Source organism: Silene latifolia, chromosome 11, assembly GCF_048544455.1.
Source record: "Silene latifolia isolate original U9 population chromosome 11, ASM4854445v1, whole genome shotgun sequence".
Lineage (NCBI taxonomy): Eukaryota > Viridiplantae > Streptophyta > Magnoliopsida > Caryophyllales > Caryophyllaceae > Silene > Silene latifolia.
Genome location: NC_133536.1, coordinates 117,671,048 through 117,694,154, shown reverse-complemented (window position 1 = coordinate 117,694,154; position 23,107 = coordinate 117,671,048). Strand labels below are relative to the sequence as shown.

The following is a 23,107-nucleotide window of genomic DNA, read 5'->3' as shown; positions in this document are numbered from 1 at the left end:
AGGACACCAGGGCAAGTCCTGCAGAACCTGTGACACCCTCACTTATCGCGGAAAAGTAAACACGTAATTCTAGAATAAAATTGCATGGATATGTTTTTAATAGGTTCAATTGGGTAAAAACCTGTAATTTTTAAAACCTGAACCTGTTATAAAGATATCCAAATTGGAAGGTGTCAAACGTACAAGGTCTAACTAGAAGTGTCATAACATAACCATCGCTAAAGTCGCGAATAGCAAATTATACAACCAAATGTAAAGAGGGAGACATATGTCCCTAAAATGTATGTGACATAAAAAGTGTTTAAGGGTCACAATAAAATAAAGCCAATCTAGGTTCCAAGGTTACTTTATAAAACCATGTGAGTACCCTAAGGAGTCCACCAAAGGGTTGGCTAGTACTTAAGCTGACCACTTACTCTCAAAATAAGTAACGAGGTCATGCCCCAACTTGGATATAAACCCACCAAGTCAGGAACACAAAGGCTATTGAGCAGTGAACATACACTCGTCAAAGACTATAAAGACCTATCTATGATGAAGGCCTAAATACTCACCTAGGACCTAGTCCCAGCTAGTCCCAGCTTGAATACTTTAGCCCACACCACACAAGACAAGTAGGACACCCAATTAACCATAAGAGAGGCAAAGAGTCCAAACTTGCACACTCAAATGATCATACACACCCTAGCATATGAAAGGTTACGCAAGAGCATATTTAGCTGACAATCCAACAATATCTCCAATATCAATAATAATCCAAATTCCAGCTAACCGTTAATCTCATAATTCATGAGAATAAGCTAAAATGGCAAAGAGGCAACAAGACAAGAAGACTCAAGTATAAGGCAACCAATTCATCCAACAACCAACATGTGAAATGATAGTCACAAATATTAAGGCATCAACGTAAAACATCCAATAACAACCAATCTCACCTCAAAGACAAACCCTCGACCCGAGTCCCGCGATGGGTCATCGGTCAAATCGAGGCTGACCGGTTTAAACCTAGTTTGACCAAACTCGTTCGGTCAATCTGGCCCAGCTCAGAGTCTTGGCCTACTTTGGCCCAAATCACAAAATTTATCGCAATATTATTCTCACGCTATTTCCAATTTCTATCATGTGAAAAACGAAAGTAACACATTATCAATCACCTAAACACTTAACAAACACCAAACACAACATCAATTACTAATGTGACATTAATTCGTCGAGTAACTCGGAATAGTTACCTTAAGCTAGCAAAGAGACAAGCAATAACTTGAGAAAGCTTCTAAAACCCAAAATTACTCTTCATCTTCAACCACATATGAGGCACCTAAAATAATTATGTGAAAGGACGATATTAACGAATTATCTTTATATAAAATATGAGACGGAAATTAATTATTTCAAATAAACCAAACTTGCGCCAGATACTACATACAACAAGTTTGGAATAGGTTCCCGAGTCAAAGTCGTCATCACAACCAAAGTAAATTTGGTTTATATTAAGTTTTTATTTACTAAAATCGCCCCATCCATACATAAAACAGTCAATGTAAAGAAAGATGAAATGGTAGTCCCAATTTCATAAATTTAATATGGTATAGCTATATAATTATTTATATATATACTATAATATTTGTACAAAAAGTCTCCATGTTTGACCAAGGGTCTCCGCGTCACCCTTCTCAAAATATACTACTCCTATTAATTATAAGGTTGTTTTGTAAAGCAAAATAATTATATGTAAATCAATATAAGCTAAAATTTGTAGAAATCAACCTCTCCTTAACTGAAGACCATTCGGTCTTCACTCTTCTCACCATTATCAAAATTTTTAATTTTAACCCATAATATCTATGACGAAAATTTTATAATGCATAACCAACCACATACTATCAAACATAAACTCAAATCACCCATATGTAACAACTAATTTTTGACATGCAACAATATAAAATAAAATAAAATAAATTTGTTAATTTACCCACCCTTACAAAGGGATTAAAATCTTGATCGACAAAACGGTCTTGAGGCGGTTACGGCGACCCGAGACAGTTTGTTCCGTCATCCTCCGGTCTTCATTCTTCACGTCAGGAACAAAAATAAACACAAAAATAATAGAATCTTTCAATTACACCATACTAGTAACATAAATTAAATTCTTTCTAAATTGATAAATTGTTTTTAAATCCAAATTTTACTAGAAATTGACATGCATGTTGTTTTCAAACCAAGATTTAGTAATAACTTGATATGTATGTTGTTTTAAACCAACATACTTACAATTTTAGAATCTTAAAAACTGATTTACAAAGGAAAAATAATACAATACCTTTAATTAACTGCAGGATGAAAGAAACAAGGTAGAAATCGGAAAGAAGAAGCAATCAAATTGGAAATATGGGAAACTTAATCTCGTTTTAACAAGATGGTGGTTTGGTGTTATTTATTCTCTTTTGTTCTTGGCCTCACATGAAATTAAACATAGGTTTCTTGTTGTTCTTGGATTTTGTTTTACAAAAGAATGAGAAAAAGATGGCAAGTTGGGTTTTGTTTCCTTTTTGTTTACTGAGAACGAAAGAACAAGGTAAGGGTAAATATTTTGTTGTTTTTTTTATTTTGTTTGTAAATAAAGGAAGTAATAAAATGAGGTGTCATTAAAAGGGAAGTGGTGGTCACACGTGGGAAACGAAAATAGTGGCCATGCGATGAGTCCAGTCGGCCCTCTTTGCTCGTTTTTACGGGTTTAGAAATCGTCTTGAGTTAATAAAATCGGTTTTAGTAAAAGTTTCAGTAATAAAACGGAATCAATAATAAATAAATTTAATGAGTGAAAATAAAATAAACTCAGCTAGTTAACGTAAATAATACAATATCAGCTTGAATCGGAATTATTAGCGATTTTTACAAAACTAACGGATATTAATAAAAATTGCTAATTTAGTGAAATAAGCTCAAAATAGCTAATTGGACGGTTTTGTTCCCAAAATCCATCTCGGGTTCACTTAAAACAACTTTCATAAGGACTCGTAAAGAAACGGAAATTATTAAATAAATAAACTCGAACTAACTTTAAATAAACTTATTAATGATTATTAAAATTAACGTATCGAATTATGATGAAATTAATTAATTAGCTAAGCATATATATATATAAATCGTTAAATGATGTAATTAAATTCAAAATAGCAATTAAAAAATTTTTATCCAACTTAATAAAATACGGGGTGTTACAGAACCCGCCTGGGTCTTATCACAACCTCATCATCACCACACCATATCACCTCAACATCCTCCATCCCCAATGCATATGAATGCTCAACAGTAAACAATGCAATACAAATGTATAACAATAAATGAAATCATGCCAGCTACCAAATGTCGTGATAACACACTCAACACGAACAATTCAGTCAACCATATCATAGCGTAATCAACAACCACGAATCAAGTCACGTTCACAACTTGGTCATATGAAACACAAACAAGTCAACACAATTCAATAACACGATAAGAAGTCAAGTGTATTTCCCTACCTCAATACCGCAATCAAATAGTCGGGTGTCCAAAGAATATTCCACAACAATGCTCCTTCCGAAAGATAATTAAATGATAAACAATCACTTAACTATTTCCGTTCCCAAAATAGAAGTTACTAAAAATAGAATCTCTTAAAATGGAAACTTTCCCGATATAGTAACTTTTCTCTTTAACAAACCCGACTCAAAATCCGTCTCTAATTATTTTAAAAGACTCGGGAATTTAAATTAAATAAATTATTTAAAAGACTCGAGAATTAAATTAACTACAAAATACGATAATTTAAACAATAAAGAAACGAATCAAAGCCGACTAAATACACGCCCTAATCCACGACTTCCAACCCGTTTCCCGAACTCCCACGCGCCCCTTCCACCGTCACACCTGCCAGGTCGGACACCGGTCCGACCGAGCACCCCAACACCCTCACCGGGTTCGACTCCCGCCGGTGAGTCAGACCGTGGCCACGAACTTCCCCCTGGTTCACTCCACCTCCCATGGTTGCCACCACAAAGAGCCCACAACACAACCCCACGATCGCCGCCGTTGTCAACAACACTCCACCCTATCACCACCACTCTGCTCACCGTCTAGCCACGCACACGCCGCCGTGGCGCCGCCGCTTCGACCTCCCCGAGTCCACGGTGGCGCCACCCCAAGCCTAGCATCTCAACTCGCCTGAAAACATAAATAAACTCGTTTGCTACCCCCCCATGTCGATGCCGCCCATCTCTGCCACCACCACCACCTAAAGCCCACCTGACCGCCACCAATAGGGGCGACTCAGACCACCCAACACTATTACCCCGACACCAACCACCCTTACTACCTCCCTGCGACACACCGACACAACAACCACAACCTGACAACCAACAAAAGAAAAAGGGATGGTGACTGCTTACCTAAACCGCCACGAAAACCACCACCAGGGCCGCCTCACCACGTCGACAACCACCCTAAGCTCTTCCCTGCTGCGCCGTCAATGCCCACGATCTCTCCCTCTCTCTCGAATTGCGTGAAGGCTGATGTTTGATGCTGAAGAAAAGAGGTAGGCGGGTGAGGGAGTAGGGTTTGTAATGTTAGGGTAGAATTAGGTTAACTTTTAGGTTAGATGGTAAATGGGTCATGGGTAAACGTGATTGGGTAAGTGGGTAAATATTATGGGTCCGCATGGTTGGTAAAAGAATTAGTTAACGTGATCTCATACAGTTAAACCCGTCTTGACAAGCTTACGAATAACTCGATCCTACGATATCAATACGACCAGACAATTACTCGACTCAATAAACAATATAAAATACGGGGTATTACAGTCTTCCCCCTTAAAATGAACTTCGTCCCGAAGTTCGCTCATCTACCAAACCTCCAAGCATCGCCGTGGTTACCAAAACAGATTTTCTAGTACAAGAACTCATGAACTTAAGCGGGTGAAACGGAATGTTACATTCTACCCTCCTAAAAAGAAAGTTACGTCCCGGAACTTACTTCATGCAAACCCATCACCACTCATGAACTCATGCAAACTATCGAGCACCATAACAAAGAACAGTTTAATTACACAACATAGAGAACTCATTTGTATGGGTACCACGCAACGAAACATCAGCTTGATCAAAACCACGATCTACAACTTGATCAAAACCACAATCTATAAACAAGTGCAACATAAACATTAAGATTTTACAATCCTACCCAACTAAAAACATGGTTACATCCTCGTAACCTCTTTTCAAATTTCATATCCCTATGCAACAAAATCACTCACAACAACATGTAAAAAAAGAACACATGATAAGAGATTGCGCAATAACATTAAAGTCGAAAACAAGGTTTTATTATGGAATTAATCGATTGTCATCAAGTAACACTTATTACTTAGCCCATGCTTGACTTAAAATACAACATCAAACTAAAGAATCAACAAGAAAGGAGCCAAAGGTTTACACGGCTCCACAACATGCCGATCATGGTGTTACTAACCCTAACCTAACGGTCCTTAGGTCGCGCTTCCTCCGATTCTGTGACTTCTATGTCATTCCCTTCCCGGTTCACCTCTTCCTCGAAGTCCGCATGGGTGGTTCATCGTATTTCGGCATCGATACATTAGCGTAAAATTCGTATCTCAGGTCGCCTGCTATAAAGTCAAAGGTATGCTCGGGCGGGTATCTGGCCCCGCCGCAGTAATTGGGGTCACGGCATAGCCTCATGCAATGGGTGGACAACTCTCTCATATAGAAGCGTTTGCTGTCCTTTAGTATGCCAGAGTCAGGGATAGTATCGATAAGGGTATACGCTCTTAACTGAGTATTAGTTAAGTACTCAGGATGCCCATTATGGCCATACTTGTCCATGGCAGCACAAAGTTTCTCACAATGCTCATTAAAGTCAGCATCAAGTGACATGTAACAGTCTCGCGGGTGTGCATTGTAGGGATCCATCCTACAAAGTGGAAAGTTAAACAAATTAAGGCACAAGGATGCTACCGTAGAAGAGTGTTAAGGTAGGGGATACATTCACGAGGTTTAAGTGTGCGAAAGTTATATAACAAGTTTTCAGGGTAACTGCTGTAATCCCAGGGTTTTGGTCAACTCAAGATCATCACAGTTCGCATTATCTACCAGAGAACAATCACTTTAGAAATATCAACCGCAAGAATACACGTAAACCAGCATACAATCTAACATTAACCCCACCAAATTCCTCTCCCAAGTCCAAAACTATTACCAATTCCGAACAATTGAACCATATGTGCATTCATTCCGCCCTACTACTAATAAATCACCAGGAGTATTAAAACATACGGTACATAAGCACTACTTAAACACCTTGAAACCATAGAAAACCTAACACGTAATCAAAACCTTTTGACTCTTCAGACATACAACACGAATTAGTCAATTTGTTTGATATAAATTCTGAAACATATTTCCCAATAAAAGTAACAACATATGATCCATGACAACGACAACATTACTTCCATATCACACATGTGTTTGACATTTTAGCAACCACATCATTCAATCGCGTCCAGCAACTTAGTATAACTCCTTTTCAGCAAAACAAAAGATATCGCATAATTAGCCTAAACATGTACATATACCATCATATGACTTGTAAAACATGATCTATGGCAAAAGATTAGCAAGGTGAACAAGTTCTCTGGTTTGCACGGTTTGAACAAATAGGCAACTCGCGGCTCAATTAAACGTAACTATAACGACTATCATTTAAACATACACATAACATGTGGATCATCAAAGGGTTATCCCATCATAATTGTCAACATAGTTATCATAAACAATATTCGTTAGATTATAATTGATAGCAACGACTCGAAAATATAGGTATGTCAAATGTCCTGCTACAATTGCAAGGATCACTTTAGCGTTTTATGACTATATAATAACGAACATATTCAATAAGGAATAACAACACTGTTTATTATCATGTTATAGGTTTTAGGTTCAACTGAAATAATTTAATGTAATGAAAGCAATAAGTATAACTATAGGCACACAGACTCACATAAAGGACCTTAGAACTCAGATGACATCCTACATGTGGGAACATTTAGACATAATCATTACTACCATTCATGTGTAAACATTTAACATAACTATTGAAAATATTCATGCGAGTACATTAGGACGTTTAACGCCACCAATTTTACCAAGATATGATAATATAGTTTTATATTTATGTATACCCGACCACTATACAAATATGATGAACACACCATAGATATTACAACATGCCACAAAATATGCAAACAACTGGACTCGTACAACATATTTCACCCTCGATTAAGAATCAAATTAAGCTATTAAATTTTACTCATACTATCATGCCAACAATGTTATCAACTAAGTTTTAATTTTATCACTTGTTAAGATACATAACTACTGAACATACGTGCGACTATCTTCATATAAAAACATTATAATTTCACATTACTAAGGCTCGTGAATTAATCAAACAACTGTATGAAAACTTAACATAGAACGCACATTTTACAGGTCATGATTCACGTTGTAACTTTCAAAAAAATCACGAATAAATAGCCGTTCAACGAAAACTTGAGTTATATTACTTTTCATAACATACAGAGAGTTAATAATTCGTGATAAAAAGAATGAGGTCCAAAGTTCAAGAATTCAATTTTTAAAGAATTTTACAACTCAGTTGGTCCAAACAAGTATGTGGCAGCAATTGGTCCGAAATTTGGGTCAGTTTGCAAAACTTACCATTTAATATAGAGACATCAAAAATTTTCGTGGCTTATCAATTTTAAAACGTATGCGAACCTTCTAGTCGATGGAGTTGGAATTATGCAAAAATCATTTATACAAATTAAATGAGGATTTTTACAAAATCGTTGGTCAAAACATCACTACACAAGAACTTCCTGACCACAGCCCACTAAAATATTTATTACTCCTAATCCGTATATCCTATAAACATGAAACCATCGCCAAATGAACACTAACTCACGAGGCTATCTCTCATAAAAGTTTCATCCATAGGAATTTAACAGAAGAGAAATGACAGCAAGATCAATTAGGGAGTAAAATCAAACAAACGTGTTTCAGCACTAGGTCATTCTTTACTATGTTACAAGCTCTTATGAACCCACTATGTACACTAACCCATCCCAACTTAAATCTCACACTTTGCACTTACGTAAACGTCTATCCCATAGAATCCCTTCGCATCTCGACCTACTCCTTACATCTAAATCATGAATGCTATGACTAGAAACAAGCAAGTCAATAGTGTTTCTAATTACTATCACAATACTATACTAGCATGGCTTCGGGATCACATAACCGTATATCACTAGACATAATAGCACTATCAACACGTCATTCACATCCATCCAGATAAATATTATCAATTCGCAATTATTTTCACGCTCACGATTACCACAATCCAACACATCATTGATTATCAATCTGAACACGAAAATTTATTTCTCATTTCCACAACATCATATGATCACGTCATCATTCATACAAAATACTTACCGTAACGTTGTCCTGTAGAATGGTTAGAATATATGGGTCTCAAGGTATACATCAACTCGATTATATCCAAGGTTTTCCTTCTAACTACCCCATTCACTCAATTTTCTCTCGGGTTACCTGGTTCAAAACTGAGAGGGCAAAAGAGCACGTATTAAGGGCGCCTTCTTAACCGCACTGTGAGCTCCTAGCAGTTTATTCCCAGGGGTTCATTTTATTTAGACACATCCTATGTTCATTGGGTTCATTGGTTTAGGCCTGAGGATCGTTGGCTCTGATACCACTTTGTAACACCCCGGTTTATCAAGGGGCCTTTAGCAAGACATTCCCTAATAAACCGAACTGTTACCATCTCGGTTTCCCGAGGTAGTGAATAACAAATTAAACTCCAAGGCAAATTATATGATTATTTTTAACTTAACTTTTACAAACCTCGTTTACATCAAATTACAATAACTAACATAAATAAAAGTGAAGGTCTTCTAGATGATGATCTAGCTACTAAGTCGTCTGATCCAGTGTCTCACGCCCATCCAGCTCCCGTTCTATCTCTTAACCTGTCAAGTCTGCTCGCCAATATTTGGGTCATCACAGGTGTTCACGAATACACAGGGTCAACCACGAGGTTGAGTAGGGAAAACAATGAAACAACAAAAATATGATATGCATGCTCCTCCGTCACCTCCATCTCCACCTCAACTCATATATCATAACTCATATCTCATAACTCATATCTCATAACTCATAGCTCATAACTCATAACTCATAACCCGGACAACCCAGCCATACCGATCCCCGGTAGACTATATATATCGACCGTAGCCGATCTGCCAGCTCGCAGCTGAGGACACCAGGGCAAGTCCTGCAGAACCCGCCTGGGCCTTATCACAACCTCATCATCACCACACCATATCACCTCAACATCCTCCATCCCCAATGCATATGAATGCTCAACAGTAAACAATGCAATACAAATGTATAACAATAAATGAAATCATGCCAGCTACCAAATGTCGTGATAACACACTCAACACGAACAATTCAGTCAACCATATCATAGCGTAATCAACAACCACGAATCAAGTCACGTTCACAACTTGGTCATATGAAACACAAACAAGTTAACACAATTCAATAACACGATAAGAAGTCAAGTGTATTTCCCTACCTCAATACCGCAATCAAATAGTCGGGTGTCCAGTAATATTCCACAACAATGCTCCCTCTGAAAGATAATTAAATGATAAACAATCACATAACTATTTCCGTTCCCAAAATAGAAGTTACTAAAAATTGAATCTCTTAAAATGGAAACTTTCCCGATATAGTAACTTTTCTCTTTAACAAACCCGACTCAAAATCCGTCTCTAATTATTTTAAAAGACTCGGGAATTTAAATTAAATAAATTATTTAAAAGACTCGAGAATTAAATTAACTACAAAATACGATAATTTAAACAATAAATAAACGAATCAAAGCCGACTAAATACACGCCCAAACCCACGACTTCCAACCCGTTTCCCGAACTCCCACGCGCCCCCTTCCACCGTGACAACCGCCAGGTCAGACACCGGGTCTGGCCTGAGCACCCCCCAACACCCTCACCGGGTTCGACTCCCGCCGGTGAGTCAGACCGTGGCCACGAACTTCCCCCTGGTTCACTCCACCTCCCATGGTTGCCACCACAAAGACTCACAACACAACCCCACGCCGCCGCCGTTGTCAACAAAGACTCCACCCTATCGCCACCACTCTGCTCACCGTCTAGCCACGCACATAGTCGCCGTGGTGCCGCCGTTTCAACCTCCCCCGAGTCCACGGTGGCGCCACCCCAAGCCTAGCATCTCAACTCGCCTGAAAACATAAATAAACTCGTTTGCTACCCCCCCATGTCGATGCCGCCCATCTCTGCCACCACCACCACCACCTAAAGCCCACCTGACCGCCACCAATAGGGGCGACTCAGACCACCCAACACTATTACCCCGACACCAACCACCCTTACTACCTCCCTGCGACACACCGAGACAACAACCACAACCTGACAACCAACAAAAGAGAAAAGGGATGGTGACTGCTTACCTAAACCGCCACGAAAACCACCACCAGGGCCGCCTCACCACGTCGACAACCACCCTAAGCTCTTCCCTGCTGCGCCGTCAATGCCCACGATCTCTCCCTCTCTCTCGAATTGCGTGAAGGCTGATGTTTGATGCTGAAGAAAAGAGGTAGGCGGGTGAGGGAGTAGGGTTTGTAATGTTAGGGTAGAATTAGGTTAACTTTTAGGTTAGATGGTAAATGGGTCATGGGTAAACGTGATTGGGTAAGTGGGTAAATATTATGGGTCCGCATGGTTGGTAAAAGAATTAGTTAACGTGATCTCATACAGTTAAACCCGTCTTGACAAGCTTACGAATAACTCGATCTTACGATATCAATCCGACCAGACAATTACTCGACTCAATAAACAATATAAAATACGGGGTATTACACCTAGAGAACGCACACCATTAGTTTTCTCTCAAAACACTACAATGCAAGAAGTAGTAGCCATGGTTGATGAACTAGTCGACCAAATTATCCAATTAGAAGCAGAAATCATGAGAATGAGGGAACTTGTTGCTATCAATGGAATATGGGCCTGTTGGAGCCGGTGTCCTCCAGTTAGTGCGGATAACGTTATTGCACGTACACTTGTACGGAAAAGTGGGAGCTTGTTGGGGCTGGTGTCCTCCACAGTTAGTGCAATGACATATAAATCTCTAAAAGGATCAAAGGGTATACTTTTGTATTATTATCAGTTGATCCACGTTTATCAATAACGGTTGGCTTGCTAGATAAGTTTGACGTTATTGTCATACAATGGCGGTGATCAACTGGTCTCTAAAAGTCACACCTATAGGATACGTTTGAGAGATGTGACGGTATGAAAATACAGTCATGTTGATGCCTAATATGACTAAGCGGTAAGTCGGAGTTATTGACTAATAATTAGTCAAACGCGATGTTGAGATAATTATTTAATACGGATTAAATAATACTGGCTAAGGTGAATTAAGCGGTTAATTCGCAAATTAAATATAAACGATTATGTTTAATTAATGTATATTGAATTAATTAATTATACAATATTGTCATTGTCGGACAAGTATTAATATGTCGACTAATTCATGTTACTAGTCGATATTTTATTATCCGATAACGAGTGACGATTTATAATTAAAACCCGTCATATACATTTTAGCGATACGAGTCGGACCACGAATTAAATAAGGAGAATGTGGAAAGCCCACTCCCCCCTTGAGCTCACGGTTTGGCCGAATGAACAAAAGGAGAGCTTCTCTCCTTTTGACCTAATTATTGTCATTTACACAAAAATTAGGGTTTTGGAGGCATTCTCTCTGAAATTCGAGATCTCACATCAAAACTCACAAAAAGGCTCTCTCAATATTGCAAGGCAATCAGAGAGTAATTTCTTGCACAAGGGGCATAGTCTCAGACGATCTTAGGTGCAACGATTAGGAGGAAATCTACGTTGATTTCTGTTCTTAGGCCGTTTTATACAAAGGACCCGAGGTTGATTCTTATTCTTTTATCGTTTCTCTTGTTTTTTCGTTTATAACAATTAATCACATGATAAATTGCGTTATAGTTCTTAATTTTAAGGGGTTTTATACGGATATTACCCTACAAGTGGTATCAGAGCGAGGCCACGTAATCTTTTCATCGTGATTTTCATAAAACGATTTGAATCGATAATTTTTGCCTTGAAAACCGTGCGGCCGAATTTTTTTTTTTCACGGCTGCTTTGTTTTTTTCTGTGCTGTTGTAAACAGTCGGCCGAACTGATCAGTCGATCGAGGTCTGATCTTCTGTGCTGTTTTAAACAGTCGGCCGAACTGATCAGTCGATCGAGGACTGTTAGTGTCTCGATCGATTGGTTTTGTTTTCGATTTGTTTTTGCATATTGTTATTATAATCGGTCTTTATAGCAATATGTTAAAGTTTTATCAATTGTAGATTTAATTTTATACGGATAATGTCAAAATTGCAATTGGTTTTATTTTGTCAAATCGATTTCGAAAGGAACTATGCTCTCGGTTCAGCCGCTGAAATGAACCGCTGGAAAATTTTTTTTTTCGTGTTTTATTTTTTTGTGGCCATAATATGTACATTATACGGATGTTGTACACTCGCTTGATAGTGAAACGGTTCACTCACGTACCATTTAGTTATTTTAAAGCGATTTAAGTAACGGATTGTCATGAATTAAAATTAAGTTGATAGAAGCGGTTTTGTCACATAATTTTAATCGTTAAAAGGTGGTTTGGATAAATTTAACATAATTACAGAATTATGTCACAGATAAATTTTGTTTTAGTTGATGCATTTTTATTTATCGTTACTTTTGAATGCCATGAATATTTTTTTTTATTATTACGTATTTAATTTTACAATCGGTTGTAACTTAGTGTGGCCTTAGTAGAACGTGTTACCGTAATGATGGGACACGGTCTTGGTTGTATTTTGAGATCTCGAATCTCCGTTTTGGTTTTTTCCTTGTAATTACAGTTTTTATTTAGAATGTAAATAGGTTTATATTTTGTAAATTTTAAATTGTAATTTTGAGAAGACCAAAGATGGAGAATCCGATGCTCACTCCCGCTGCATGGACCAAGATGGAACATCAAGACAAGCTTCTCGGGTCCAACGGTGGATTCCAAAGTTGTATTATGTTTATCTTGCTAGGATACCACACTAGGACTTTTATTTACGTTTTGCATTCTTTTATATTTTTTTTATCGTAACGATAATTTGCATCATATTCCGCCTAAAACCAAACCACCTAATAATTGCATGAAAACTGACTCATATAGAGGTTACACGTTAGTTTTCTGTGATATACAGATATCACATGTTTTTAAATAAGCCATCACCTAAGTTAATTCATTCACGTAATGCTAGATTTTCGTTCACTTAAAATGAATTAAAACTAAGTTGATGGGATCTTCCTCGTATAACAAAAAATTGAGAATAGTCTTTATAGGTCAAACTCCAATGAATCCCTTCTTCGTCGGTAGGCATAATATGACCCCTTCTACGTCGGGTAAGTTGGAACTGATTGACCAATTTTATCTCAACACTATGGTCACTCGTACGATCCTGTGATTATGGTGGACTATAGATAGGATTTACGGAAATCTATCGACCGAGAGTTCTAACGGTAGAACTAGCCAAACAGTTGGCTTATCAATTTACAGAAATTTAGTCTTGGGATCATTTGTATAATTCTTGAGGTAGATCGATTATACAAGTGCAATGAGTCTACACGTTAAAATGAATTTTAAATAGACTTAAATCACCTCGATGAGTTGCTTATTTCGTTTTGTTTTTCTTTCTTTTTCAGTGTAGAACGCGATCATTTAAACTGCTAATAACAAAATGGCTGGCCGTATGAACGACCCAATGGCAAGTGCCACATTGGACCGTGAGTCCTGGCTTTGGATCTTCATGAATCAGATGAATCAGTCTACTCGACTGAAGAATGATGGATCAAACTTCGCGGACTGGGAGGCGGCATTACGGAATGCTGCCATTGCTGACGGGAAGCTCAAATATCTGATAGAGCCCATCCCGCCAAACCCAAGCCCCACGGCTAGAGCTAACGAGATCGCCACGTATAGCGATTTCGTCATGGAAGCGGGTGCGATAAAGAACGTACTCATTTTTGCAATGGAATCCAATTTGTAGAAACGCTTCATAGCCCAAGGTGCAAACAAGATTTTCACCACGCTCACTAAGGAATTCTCGAAAGCACCGAGAATCGTGACCTATGAGCATACCTGTCGCTTCTTTGAGGCGAAACTCCAGAAGGGCCAACCGGTTAGCCCACACATTCTCGACATGATTGAGAATGTCGAGAAACTGGAGGCACTTGATTGTAAGATCAGTGAGAACATCGTGATTGACCGCATGCTTCATTCACTCCACGATGATTTTGCGCTCTTTAGAGCCAATTACTATATGAATGATTTGAAGAAAAGTCCTCATGCACTACACTCCCTTCTCGTACAGACCGAGAAGGACATGAAGTTTAGTGGGAGCCTGAAACAGGATGTTCTCGTTGTGTCAAACAAGGGCAAGGGTAAGGGCAAAGCTCAGGCAGACCTAGCAGTAGGTAAACCGAAGTTTAAGAAGTTGGGATCAGGTAAGAGTGGGCCTGGTGAGTTGAGCACCTCATCAGGCGCGACAAAGAGCAAGACCGGTAACATGGAATGCCACCATTGCCACAAGACTGGGCATTGGAGGCGTACATGTCCTGTATACCATGAGGACATAAAAGCAGGTCGCGTTACTCCTGTTGGTATGTCTTCTTCTTCTTCTAATTTTATTCATATGATTGAGATTAACCACGCAAGTTACGAAACTTGGGTACTAGATACTGGTTGTGGTTCTCATCTGTGCAATCATGTGCAGGGGCTCCGAAACATCGAACCCCTCGTAAAGGGTGAGGTGGACCTGCGTGTCGGGAATGGAGCACGAGTGGCTGCCATCTCGATGGGAACATATGTGATCCAGCTTCCTAGCGAATTTGAGTTTTTTTTATATAACTGCTATTATGTACCCATTCTATCCAAAAACATTATTTCAGTTTCTGCACTTGACAAACTTGGTTTTTCATTTGTAATAGAGAATAATAGCTGCATTTTCTCATTACACGATATGATTTATGGCAAGGCAGTCTCCATGAATGGAATTTATGTTTTAGATCAGACCACTGAAATATTGCACGTAATGAATAAAATGTTAAAGGTTGGTGTCAAAGATCAAACTTATCTATGGCACTGCCGTATGGGACACATTAATGAGAAACGCGTTAAACAGCTCATAAAGAATGAAGCTATCTTGGCCTTTGATTTTCAATCATTTGGCACGTGTGAATGATGTCTCATTGGTAAGATGACTCGAATTTCCTTCAAAGGTGTTGGAATGCGCGCTGCTGACCTATTAGGACTCATACATACGGATGTGTGTGGACCTATGTCAATCACCGCACGAGAAGGCTATAGGTATTTCATCACTTTCACGGACGATTTAAATAAATATGGCTATGTCTACTTAATGAAGCATAAAAGTGAGTCCTTTGAGAAATTCAAAGAATACCAGAATCGGGTACAGAACCAACTGGGTAGAAAGATTAAAACACTACGATCAGACCGTGGTGGCGAGTATCTTTCACACGAGTTTGATCAACACCTTAAGGACTGGGGATTGTCTTACGCTTAACTCCACCGAACACCACAGTTGAATGGTGTGTCCGAACGGAGAAATCGAACACTACTTGATATGGTTCGATCCATGATGAGTCACACCGTATTGCACGATTCATTGTGGGGTTATGCTCTTCGTCATCACCGCTCTAATACTTAACCAAGTCCGTCTAAAGTCATTGACAAGACTCCATATGAACTATGGAAGGGAATGGTCCCTAACTTGTCCTTTATACGGGTTTGGGGCTGCGAGGCTTATGTCAAGTGGAGACACGAGGATAAGCTCGGCCCGCGATCGGTCAAGACATACTTTATAGGTTATCCTAAAGGAACATTTGGTCATTACTTCTATTCGCCAACCGAACAACGTGTTTTTGTTGCGGCTAGTGCGACATTCTTAGAGAAGGAGTTTCTCGAGAACGCGAAGAGTAATAGAACCTTCGAGCTGTTGGAGGTTCCAGAACCAAATACCGAGCAACCATTGGAGGAACGAGTTCCTTCAATCCCGGTAGCGGTTGGTATTCCTGAGGAACCTAGGAGGTCGGGAAGAGTCTCTATTCCTCCGGACAGATACATTGGTATGGTCGAGGAACATGACATAGATGACATTCTGCTCTTAACGAGTAGTGAACCCGGAACCTATAAAGGTGCCATGACTAGTTCCGACTCAAAGCTGTGGCTTGAGGCCATGCAATCCGAGATGGACTCCATGTATGAGAACAACGTATGGGATCTTGTTGACTTGCCTGCTAAGGTTCGTCCCCTTCAATGCAAATGGCTTTACAAGATAAAGCATTATGTGGAAGGTCAACAAGATATCTATAAAGCACGACTAGTTGCTAAAGGTTTCACCCAAGTGCCAGGTTTGCACTACGATGAAATTTTTGCACCCGTAGTCATGCTGCGTTCCCTTCGGATTATCTTAGCGATTGCCGCTTTTCATGACTATGAAATTTGGCAGATGGATGTGAAAACCGCCTTCTTAAACGGTTATTTGGAGGAAGAGTTGTAAATGGTACAACCCGAAGGTTTCATCGATCCTGAACATCCTAAGAAAGTGTGCAAGCTTAAGCGTTCCATTTATGGACTTAAGCAAGCTTCTCGGAGTTGGAATCATCGTTTCGACCAAGTGATAAAAGAAAATGGATTTACTCGATCGGTCGAGGAACCATGTCTATATATCAAGTCGAGTGGGAGCAAGATTGTCTTCCTAATAATGTATGTTGATGACATACTCCTGATTGGGAATGACATACCTCTCTTAACTTCGGTAAAAGTATGGTTGAAGAACCATTTCCAGATGAAAGATCTGGGTGAGGCACAAAGAATTTTGGGCATCCGTATCTATCGAGATAGATCACGTCGGATGTTATCTCTCGGTCGAGTCTTATATAGACAAGATTCTAGAGAGATTCAAAGATGACTAACTCCAAAAAGGGTTTCTTCCTATGGCTCCGGGGTGCATTTGAGCAAATCTCGGGCACCGAGACACCGGAAGAGAAAGAGCGCATGACACGGATTCCTTATGCCTCGGCTATAGGATCAATCATGTATGCCATGATATGCACACGCCCGGACGTGGCATATGCATTGAGTATGACAAGTCGATTCCAACAAAGATCCAGGTGAATCACATTGGATGGCTGTCAAGAATATTCTTAAGTACCTACGGAGGACTAAAGATTGGGCATTGACTTATGGAGGCGATCAAAAGCTATGCGCAACCGGTTACGCAGATGCTAGCTTCCAAACGGATCGAGATGACTCGAAATCTCGGTCTGATTCATTTTTACTCTTAATGGCGCCGCAGTGATCACCGGAAGAGTTCCAAACAAAGTGTTACAAAGAGATTCTACGACTGAGTCCGAGTACTATGCCGCGTCTGAAGCTGCAAAGGAAGCGATATGGATGCGTCAATTCTTACAAGGACTATCGGTAGTGCCTAGTTCGAATGACCCGATCACCATCAATTGCGACAATAGAGGTGCCATCTTCCAAGCTAAGGAGCCTAAGTCTAGCAACAAGTCTAGACATGTACAACGGAAAGCTCATCTAATCCGAGATTACGTGGAGCAAAAGGAGGTAGTGATAGAAAAGATTGCTACAGATGATAATATAGCAGATCCTCTCACTAAACCATTACGACAAGATAAGCATGAAGGGCATGTTAATTCCATGGGAATTAAACGTGTTCCTGAGTTGTAATACTCTTTTATGGATTAGATTCTTTTTCTCGTGTACTCTGTACGACATCATCGTTTTGATATTTATATATTTTGTTTTTCATGTGGAGTTGTACGACTATCTTGAACACCACAAAGTGAACTGAACAAACATTATATTTTTGGTCCTTAATTGCCCACTTGAGTTGATAACTCTGGCAATTATTTTGTGACGTTGGTTGATGGTGGGTTCAACGAGCCATAAGTCAAACGGTTGACTGACCAATCACAGAGGCGAGTTATACGGATATCTCGTAGGACACAATTGTGACAACGACGTGGAGTCCTAAATGTTTTATAACATTCGGTGCCAGGTCGTGGATAGGACCTCCATGGTGATCCTAAGAGTCGATTCTTTTGACTATCGACTGTCTCTTGAGACTAAGGCAGATTTTGGGTGACTTTGGTTTCTTTCTCACGGTCATCATTAACAGGGGGCCAAGTAGATTGTTTCTGGGTCATTTCACGCTGTGCTTAAATCGGCAGGAGTCGAGTTGAAGGAAATATTCAGCCTTTATCGTGTACTCGATATTTCTCGGGGCCACTCGAGGAGTCAGAATCGAAATGCATGGCCATGCTCGAATGCGGATTCGTTTTATCGCTTAAGTTACTCTCTAGTCGGGAAACCACTCTTAATACGATCGATTGTAAAATACGACCTTTGCGGATACGGATCCGCAAATTGTTTTACATTGAGTGGGAGAAATTTTAAATGGATATGAGAATCGGTTATCGCACATACACTTGTACGGACAAGTGGGAGTTTGTTGGAGCCGGTGTCCTCCGAGCTTAGTGCGGATAACGTTATTGCACGTACACTTGTACGGACAAGTGGGAGCTTGTTGGGGCTGGTGTCCGCCACGCTTAGTGCAATGACATATAAATCTCTAAAAGGATCAAAGGGCATACTTTGGTATTATTATCCGTTGATCCACGTTTATCAATAACGGTTGGCTTGCTAGATAAGTTTGACGTTATTGTCATACAGATACGATGGCGGATCAATCGGTCCCTAAAAGTCACACCTATAGGATACGTTTGAGAGATGTGACGGTATGAAAATACAGTCATGTTGATGCCTAATATGACTAAGCGGTTAGTCGGAGTTATTGACTAATAATTAGTCAAACGCGATGTTGAGATAATTATTTAATACGGATTAAATAATACTGGCTAAGGTGAATTAAGCGGTTAATTCGCAAATTAAATATAAACGATTATGTTTAATTAATGTATATTGAATTAATTAATTATACAATATTGTCATTGTCGGACAAGTATTAATATGTCGACTAATTCATGTTACTAGTCGATATTTTATTATCCGATAACGAGTGACGATTTATAATTAAAACCCGTCATATACATTTTAGCGATACGAGTCGGACCACGAATTAAATAAGGAGAAAGTGGAAAGCCCACTCCCCCCTTGAGCTCACGGTTTGGCCGAATGAACAAAAGGAGAGCTTCTCTCCTTTTGACCTAATTATTGTCATTTGCAAAAAAATTAGGGTTTTGGAGGCATTCTCTCTGAAATTCGAGATCTCACATCAAAACTCACAAAAAGGCTCTCTCAATATTGCAAGGCAATCAGAGAGTAATTTCTAACACAAGGGGCATAGTCTCAGACGATCTTGGGTGCAACGATTAGGAGGAAATCTACGTTGATTTCTGTTCTTAGGCCGTTTTATACAAAGGACCCGAGGTTGATTCTTATTCTTTTATCGTTTCTCTTGTTTTTTCGTTTATGACAATTAATCACATGATAAATTGCGTTATAGTCCTTAATTTTAAGGGGTTTTATACGGATATTACCCTACAGGGCCAACAATGACGAAGATCTATATCTCACTAAACACTACTTAGTCAAAGTCAGTGAGGAAATAGTCCAGAATTGTGAAGATCAAAATGTAGATCACCTCACTCGTTCAGGACGCCCATACCATTATACTTCCCAAAATGGTCCCATAGAAAACGGTCCAACCAACGTAGTCACACCAAGTGATAATGAAGAAGGCTCTATCGACCATCTACTAAAGCAAATACAAAAGACAAAGGCTGATCTTTCAGTCTGGCAACTAGGGTCAAGCTCATTCCCACATCGCCAAGCTTTGGCCAAACTAAATGTGGCACGTAACTCCACACCTGACGACGTGGTCAACTTAGTCTTCCAAGAATCACCAAAGCTAATCCTATTACTTTATCGGATGAGGATTTGCCACCCTTCGGTGCTAGTCATAACTTGGCTCTTTATATCACCGTCATTTACTTAAAGAAGAATGTGCCAATGACCTTAGTAGATGATGGCTCCGCGGTCAATGTCATACCCTTAAAAACGGCATATAAATTGGGCATGAAAGAATCAGATTGGACTCCTACCAATCAAGGTGTTCGCGCATATGATGGTACACGACGAAAGGTGGTGGGACTTGTTGACCTAACCATAGCCACAGGGCCGATTGAACGAAAGGTCAATTTCCAAATAGTAAACATCGAGGCATCCTTCAACATACTTCTGGGAAGACCCTGGATTCACGCTTCCAAAGCGATAACATCCACACTCCACCAGAAAATCAAAATCCCACTAAATGATAAGGTGGTGACGATCACTTCGTCGCCCATCAAGGCAATCATCGAAAAGAAGTCAAGCAATCAAGTCCTTACAGATCCAGTGCATGAACTTGGGGGCTTTCATATCATAAACGTCATAGAGATTGAATTGGCACCATTATACTTCAATACCTACTCTAACCTAGTAGTCAACCACATACTCAAAACCCAGGAATACTTCCCGGGAATGCCTTTGAATCCTATCCGAAGGAGCACCATTGCCCCCTACAAGGAGGGTAATTCACAAAGAATACCCCTTGGATTAGGATACAAACCCACCAACGAGGAAGTTCTCGAAATGCTCGCTCAAATTCAAAACCGTAAGAATGTAGGAATCCAAATGCGACCCTATCTGCCTACCCTAAATGGATACTTCGTTAGGGAAGGAAGTCAAGAACTCTTTCGTGGATTTCCCGAACCTTGGCATTATCTCGAAAGGAAGTTAGCCGGAATCAAGATCTTTCACGATTGCTACTTCATTCCTCCAGAAACGGTTCCTACCATCAAGACTCGTCAAGCACCTTGCCTAGACGAACAAGCCGTGAGTCTACTATTTAGAGAAGATCGATTTGTTAGAGCCGCGCAGGACGAGATCATTACTATGATACTTCAAGATGATCACTTCAACCCTACCGCGTTAATCACATAAATCAACACCAATCAGTAGAAAGGATGGAGAAAATCGATTAAGTGGACAAACAATCAAGGAAGACTCTTCAAGCTCACTACTGGAGAAGGAGAGATGTTCAAAGGAGAACCAGAAGACGATGAATTCGAGTCAGAGTCAGAGTCGAAGTCTAGAGAGGTTCCTAGAGAGTCTCCTCCCGTCGTCATTCCCACTCCCCTCGTTTCTCCTAGCCTAGTGTCGAATAGCAACAGTAGTTCGGGAAATGTCTCAACCGCTGTCCCTTTACCGCCACTGACCACAGATCAGATGGCTTCTTTGTTTCAACTTTTCTCAAATCTTAATATGAATAAATCAGGTTCTGCTTACTCTTCGTGTTATCTTGAATGCAATTCTGTTTACGATGATGATGAGAATGACCCAGACCCTGACTCAATCGAGATACCTCCCTACATAGCCAAAGAAATACTACAAGAGGGGGAAGGGGGACCAGTGATAGAAGATACTGAACCCATCAACGTAGGAACTGAACTAGAACCCCAAGAACTTAGGATAGGGACAACCCTGAGCCCCACCGAAAGGGCCAATTTCATAGACCTCCTACACGAGTTCAAAGACGTTTTTGCTTGGTCAAACAAAGATATGCCAGGGATCGACAGGGAGATTGCAGAGCATAAAATCCCAATCAAACCAGGGTTCAAACCCGTGAAACAGAAGCTTCGAAGAATGAGGACAGAATGGGCTCTCAAGATCAAAGAAGAAGTCGATAAACAATTCAAAGCCGGGTTCATCAAAGTTTCCGAGTACTCAGACTGGGTAGCTAACATAGTACCCGTACCCAAAAAGGATGGGAGAATCCGTCTTTGTGTTGACTTTAGAGACTTAAACAAAGTAAGCCCTAAAGATGACTTTCCTCTACCACATATCGACATATTAATGGATAATACAGCGGATCACGCGTTGCTATCCTTCATGGATGGATACGCGGGATATAACCAGATCAAGATGGCCTTAGAGGACATGCATAAGACTGCCTTTGTCACTCAATGGAGGACCTACTGCTACACGGTTATGCCGTTTGGGTTAATCAACGCCAGAGCTACATACCAACGTACCGCAACTACGCTCTTATATGACATGATGCATAAAGAAGTTGAGGTATACGTAGATGGCATGATTGTCAAGTCCAAGGAAAGAGAGGGACATATTGCGAACCTTCGCAAATTCTTCTCGAGGCTACGGAAGTACAACATGAGACTCAATCCTCAGAAATGCGCATTCGGAGTGACATCTGGCAAACTCCTGGGATACGTGGTTAGCCAACGAGGTATAAAAATAGACCCTTCAAAGATCAAAACTTTAATCGAAATGCCGTAACCTCAAACAGAGAAAGAAGTTAGGGGATTCCTAGGGAAGGTACAATACATCAGTCGATTCATATCGAAACTCACCATGATCTGCGAACCCATATTCAAGAAGTTAATAAAAACAGATCACACCATGTGGGATGATGACTGTGAGAAGGCTTTCGACCGAATCAAGGAAATACTAGCCAAACCGCCAGTACTCATGCCACCCCAACGAGATCAACCTCTTGGTTTATATCTCACAGTAATTGAAACGGCTATGGGCGCCATGCTACCTCAAACCGTATGAAAAGAAGAAAGAGCCATCTACTACCTTAGTAAGAAGTTCTTGGAGTACGAGTGCAAATACACACCACTCGAGAAGACATGCCTCGCTCTTGTGTGGGCAATGAAGAAGATACGCCACTGCATGCTTAGCTACTCCGTCAAAATATTCTCAAAAATGGATCCTGTCAAATACCT

The 23,107-nt window shown here is 39.9% G+C and overlaps 1 long non-coding RNA gene across 1 annotated transcript; it reads right to left on the bottom strand.

Moving 5' to 3' along the window:
- Nucleotides 1-1,231: 1,231 nt before the first annotated feature.
- LOC141615050 (uncharacterized) lies at nucleotides 1,232-2,583 on the bottom strand. Its single transcript, XR_012529581.1, has 3 exons — nucleotides 2,321-2,583; nucleotides 1,977-2,071; nucleotides 1,232-1,318 (listed from the first exon to the last, which is right to left on the bottom strand). It is a non-coding gene; the product is annotated as an uncharacterized LOC141615050 (long non-coding RNA).
- Nucleotides 2,584-23,107: the final 20,524 nt, after the last annotated feature.